This window comes from Cherax quadricarinatus, chromosome 32, assembly GCF_038502225.1.
Source record: "Cherax quadricarinatus isolate ZL_2023a chromosome 32, ASM3850222v1, whole genome shotgun sequence".
NCBI lineage: Eukaryota > Metazoa > Arthropoda > Malacostraca > Decapoda > Parastacidae > Cherax > Cherax quadricarinatus.
The window spans coordinates 36175263-36180752 of NC_091323.1; positions in this window are offsets into that span (position 1 = coordinate 36175263).

Genomic DNA, 5490 nt, shown 5'->3' on the forward strand with positions numbered 1-5490 from the left:
ACTGAAGCACAGTGTCTACCTACTGAGGCACAGTTTTTACCTACTGAGGATGCAGGGCCCTATGTCTAGCTCTTATATAATGCCATATAGATTACTGTTGCTCTTCATGGTACTCTGCTTTAATAAAAAAAACTAAGACTACAAATCAGCCAGAACAAAATGGTAAGATTCATCCTGGACATGGGTCCAAGAAAGCATGTTGGCCAGGATGAGCTACAACTGGATTTGCTGAATGTTGAAGACAGAGTAATACAACTAAAGCTAAATCATGTTTATAAAATTGCTCAAAAGCAGTGTCCAGAATATCTTGCTGCCATGTTTGTCAAGGCTGGCAACCAAGCAAGTATAGTACTAGGGGGAAGTGACTACAACTTTGTAGTACCCACAGTGGGTAGTCAGGTTTCAAACACCTTTTATTGTACAGCAATATTATTATTATTATTATAATCAAGGGGGAAGCGCTAAACCCGGAGGATTATACAGCGCCTGGGGGGGGGATGTGGAAGGCATTCAGGCTTAATTCGGGGAACTGGAGCACAGATCCAATTCCCTAAATCAAGAGCCCCTCACCAACATCAAGGAACCTTCCTTGAGGGGTTGTACAGCAATAAAGGAGTGGAACAGACTGAATACACATGTCAAAGCCTGCTATAGCAAGAGCCAATTCAATAAGAGAGCTAAGAGGTACCTAATGAATGTAGCTACAGAAAGGGAGGAGAGTAATTTCTGTATAGCTAACATTCATGTTTCTATTACTGTTATTTGATCTCTTTTGTTAATGTAAATGACTCACTTTACCTTATTCCTAGTATATCTCCTTTTATTGTAATTGCTTTTCACACAGCTGAGTTACTTAGCTGTTTAACATTTAAGGTTTAAATAATAAGACATTACAAGGATCTCAATGGAAATGAGTCAAGCTGACTTTTTTGGGTTATCCTAGGTAATTACACATATGCTGCTTTGTATGATAATTTATGTAACTATTTATGTGTACCTGTACCTGAATAAAAACTTACTAATGTTTAATCCGATCGATCAAGAGTGAGGGGCGGTGTCAGAATTTCTGTACTGGGTGAGCTTAGGGGCGGAACTCTGGTAAAAGGGGGGATCATTATTGTAATCAGTACTAAGCACTACTAGGAAAGGGAAGGGTGGGCTAGGAAACTTGTTCTGAAGTAATGTTAATATTACTAATTTTTAATTGGAGGGCTGAGGGAAATTATAATCATAACTAAGTGCTAAACCCACGAGGGTCATATAGCACTGATGTGTTTTACCATTATATTATCAAGCACCTTCAAGACTCTTGACTTTTTTTTTTTGTTTTTTTTGTTTACAACTACAGTAGACCGTTATTTAGCACGAGTTTATTTGGCATGATTTGGGTATTGCACGACTGAAAAATTGTGGCACAATTTTATATAACATGTCGTACAATTAATTTAACACGGTTCAGTTTCTGGGAAGGAAAAACAAATTCTCTTTTGCTCAAGCAGCTGCCTTGTTGTGGAGCAGCCAGGGAGCATTCCCGCCATCCCCTGCCACTCCCCGACACCACCCCACCATCCCATCGTTCGTAATTCATACAAGTCCAGTCTTTCTCTGCTACAAGGCAGCTGTGTTTGTGAATTGTGTTATGATATTTTAATTACCTAGAGAACAAATTGATTTGTCAGTTAAAAATAGGAGAGGAGAGTTATTAAATGGAGAGTTAGAGGTATTGGGAAGATGGAAGGAATATTTTGAGGAATTGTTAAATGTTGATGAAGATAGGGAAGCTGTGATTTCGTGTATAGGGCAAGGAGGAATAACATCTTGTAGGAGTGAGGAAGAGCCAGTTGTGAGTGTGGGGGAAGTTCGTGAGGCAGTAGGTAAAATGAAAGGGGGTAAGGCAGCCGGGATTGATGGGATAAAGATAGAAATGTTAAAAGCAGGTGGGGATATAGTTTTGGAGTGGTTGGTGCAATTATTTAATAAATGTATGGAAGAGGGTAAGGTACCTAGGGATTGGCAGAGAGCATGCATAGTTCCTTTGTATAAAGGCAAAGGGGATAAAAGAGAGTGCAAAAATTATAGGGGGATAAGTCTGTTGAGTGTACCTGGTAAAGTGTATGGTAGAGTTATAATTGAAAGAATTAAGAGTAAGACGGAGAATAGGATAGCAGATGAACAAGGAGGCTTTAGGAAAGGTAGGGGGTGTGTGGACCAGGTGTTTACAGTGAAACATATAAGTGAACAGTATTTAGATAAGGCTAAAGAGGTCTTTGTGGCATTTATGGATTTGGAAAAGGCGTATGACAGGGTGGATAGGGGGGCAATGTGGCAGATGTTGCAAGTGTATGGTGTAGGAGGTAGGTTACTGAAAGCAGTGAAGAGTTTTTACGAGGATAGTGAGGCTCAAGTTAGAGTATGTAGGAAAGAGGGAAATTTTTTCCCAGTAAAAGTAGGCCTTAGACAAGGATGTGTGATGTCACCGTGGTTGTTTAATATATTTATAGATGGGGTTGTAAGAGAAGTAAATGCGAGGGTCTTGGCAAGAGGCGTGGAGTTAAAAGATAAAGAATCACACACAAAGTGGGAGTTGTCACAGCTGCTCTTTGCTGATGACACTGTGCTCTTGGGAGATTCTGAAGAGAAGTTGCAGAGATTGGTGGATGAATTTGGTAGGGTGTGCAAAAGAAGAAAATTAAAGGTGAATACAGGAAAGAGTAAGGTTATGAGGATAACAAAAAGATTAGGTGATGAAAGATTGAATATCAGATTGGAGGGAGAGAGTATGGAGGAGGTGAACGTATTCAGATATTTGGGAGTGGACGTGTCAGCGGATGGGTCTATGAAAGATGAGGTGAATCATAGAATTGATGAGGGAAAAAGAGTGAGTGGTGCACTTAGGAGTCTGTGGAGACAAAGAACTTTGTCCTTGGAGGCAAAGAGGGGAATGTATGAGAGTATAGTTTTACCAACGCTCTTATATGGGTGTGAAGCGTGGGTGATGAATGTTGCAGCGAGGAGAAGGCTGGAGGCAGTGGAGATGTCATGTCTGAGGGCAATGTGTGGTGTGAATATAATGCAGAGAATTCGTAGTTTGGAAGTTAGGAGGAGGTGCGGGATTACCAAAACTGTTGTCCAGAGGGCTGAGGAAGGGTTGTTGAGGTGGTTCGGACATGTAGAGAGAATGGAGCGAAACAGAATGACTTCAAGAGTGTATCAGTCTGTAGTGGAAGGAAGGCGGGGTAGGGGTCGGCCTAGGAAGGGTTGGAGGGAGGGGGTAAAGGAGGTTTTGTGTGCGAGGGGCTTGGACTTCCAGCAGGCATGCGTGAGCGTGTTTGATAGGAGTGAATGGAGACAAATGGTTTTTAATACTTGACGTGCTGTTGGAGTGTGAGCAAAGTAACATTTATGAAGGGATTCAGGGAAACCGGCAGGCCGGACTTGAGTTCTGGAGATGGGAAGTACAGTGCCTGCACTCTGAAGGAGGGGTGTTAATGTTGCAGTTTAAAAACTGTAGTGTAAAGCACCCTTCTGGCAAGACAGTGATGGAGTGAATGATGGTGAAAGTTTTTCTTTTTCGGGCCACCCTGCCTTGGTGGGAATCGGCCGGTGTGATAATAAATAAATAATCTTGTATCTGCCAAGCAATCATGACACCCAGTAGCCATACCAGTGTTGTTATTTTGGACAACGAAAAAGAGGTAAACATAAGTTTGTGTGATTGAATGACTAACTTACTGAATGACTGACTGAATTGACTGATTTACTGAGTGACTTGACTGACTTACTGAATGACTTGACTGACTTAAAGTTAGACACTCCAGTACAACCATAGACTTCAGTACCAGAACCTCTACCATCCACCTCAGCCCAGTAGGGCCATAGCACAACTCTCCACTCTCTTCATAATCATCCACAAGCACCAGCATCTACAATTTAAGGTAAGAAATACTATTACAGTCAACCCTCAACTAACGGCAGCATTAAGTAACGGCAATTTTGTCTAACAGCACTTTTTGCTGTAGAAAAAATGCCTTAACCAATGGCGAAAAACTTAACCAACGACATTTGTCCACCACTCCAAGAGTCAGTGTGCCATTGTTTACAAGCTGTTGAGGTCGGTTTCCACGTGTGCCTCCCATGTATTTTGGATTATTCTACTATTTGTAGTGCTTGTAACTGCTAAATATGCCACCATGGGTCCCAAGAAAGCTTCTAGTGCCAAGCCTGTGTTAAAAAGGGTGAGAATTACGATGGAAACATACATGTACAATGACACTAGTGTCCCATTTTAGGGAAATTCTAAGGGCACATGAGAAACAGAGCTCTCTGGACAGCTATTTTGTGCAACAGGGGTTAAGTGACTCTCAAGCTGGTCCTAGTGACATTAAAAAAACCAAGGAAGGAGGTAAGCCCACCAAAGGACTTGGTACCTGAAGTCCTTCTGGATGGGGATTCTCCTTCCAAGCAATAGACAATTCTGAATTTCCCCTGCTGCTGGCACATCACTCATCAACAACTCCACAATAAAGGTATGTGGCATTTAATTATTGTTTATTTTGCATGTCCCATTCCTTTCCATATAAGGAAATGTATATTTCATGTAAAAAAAAAAAATCAGACTTTGGGGTGTCAGGAACGGATTAATTCTATTTCCATAATTTCTTATAGGGAAAATTAACTCGACCAACAGCAAGCCCTCTGGAACGGATTAATGCCGTTCTTTGAGGGTCCACTGTATTTCTGTTACATCTGTAGTCACAAGCAGTAAAAACAACATAATACATCACAACAATGAACTAAAACTACATATTCACTTTTATTTTTGTAAGATGTGGAGGCCTAAAAAAAAGTTGTTTGGCTTTTTGGGGACTCACAGGAGCGTAACCCTATTTTTCCCATAAGCTCTTCAGTTCAAATAACACGATTTTTACCTAACATGGCATTTTCAGGAATGTAACTACCATGCTAAATGATGGTATACTGTATAACCTTTCTTTGTTGATGGTGCAAGAATTTTTTTTTTATTTTTCTATTCTTTTTACTTGGTATATATGTAGTTATAATGTCTCTTTTCCTCCATTTAATACTTAATCACACTATCTATATTTTTGGTGTGCTCTATTATCATTCTCTTTTATTTTTAATTCATCTTATTGACATTAAATTGTTGTCCATTTGCTCACTTTATGAGAGCCTTCTTATAGGGATTTCCTAGTGTTAATGAAATGTCAGATAAAAGTCTTCTTCTTTCAACAAACTGGCCATATCCCACCGAGGCAGGGTGGCTCAAAAGGAAAAATAAAAGTTTCTCCTTTTAAATTTAGTAATATATACAGAAGAAGGGGTTACTAGCCTCTTGCTCCCAGTATTTTAGTTGCCTCTTATGACATGCATGGCCGCATGGCTTATGAAGGAAGAATTCTGTTCCACTCACCCATGGAGAATCAGATAAAAGTATTAACTTTTATTTTTTAAGAAATTACCAGTACTAAT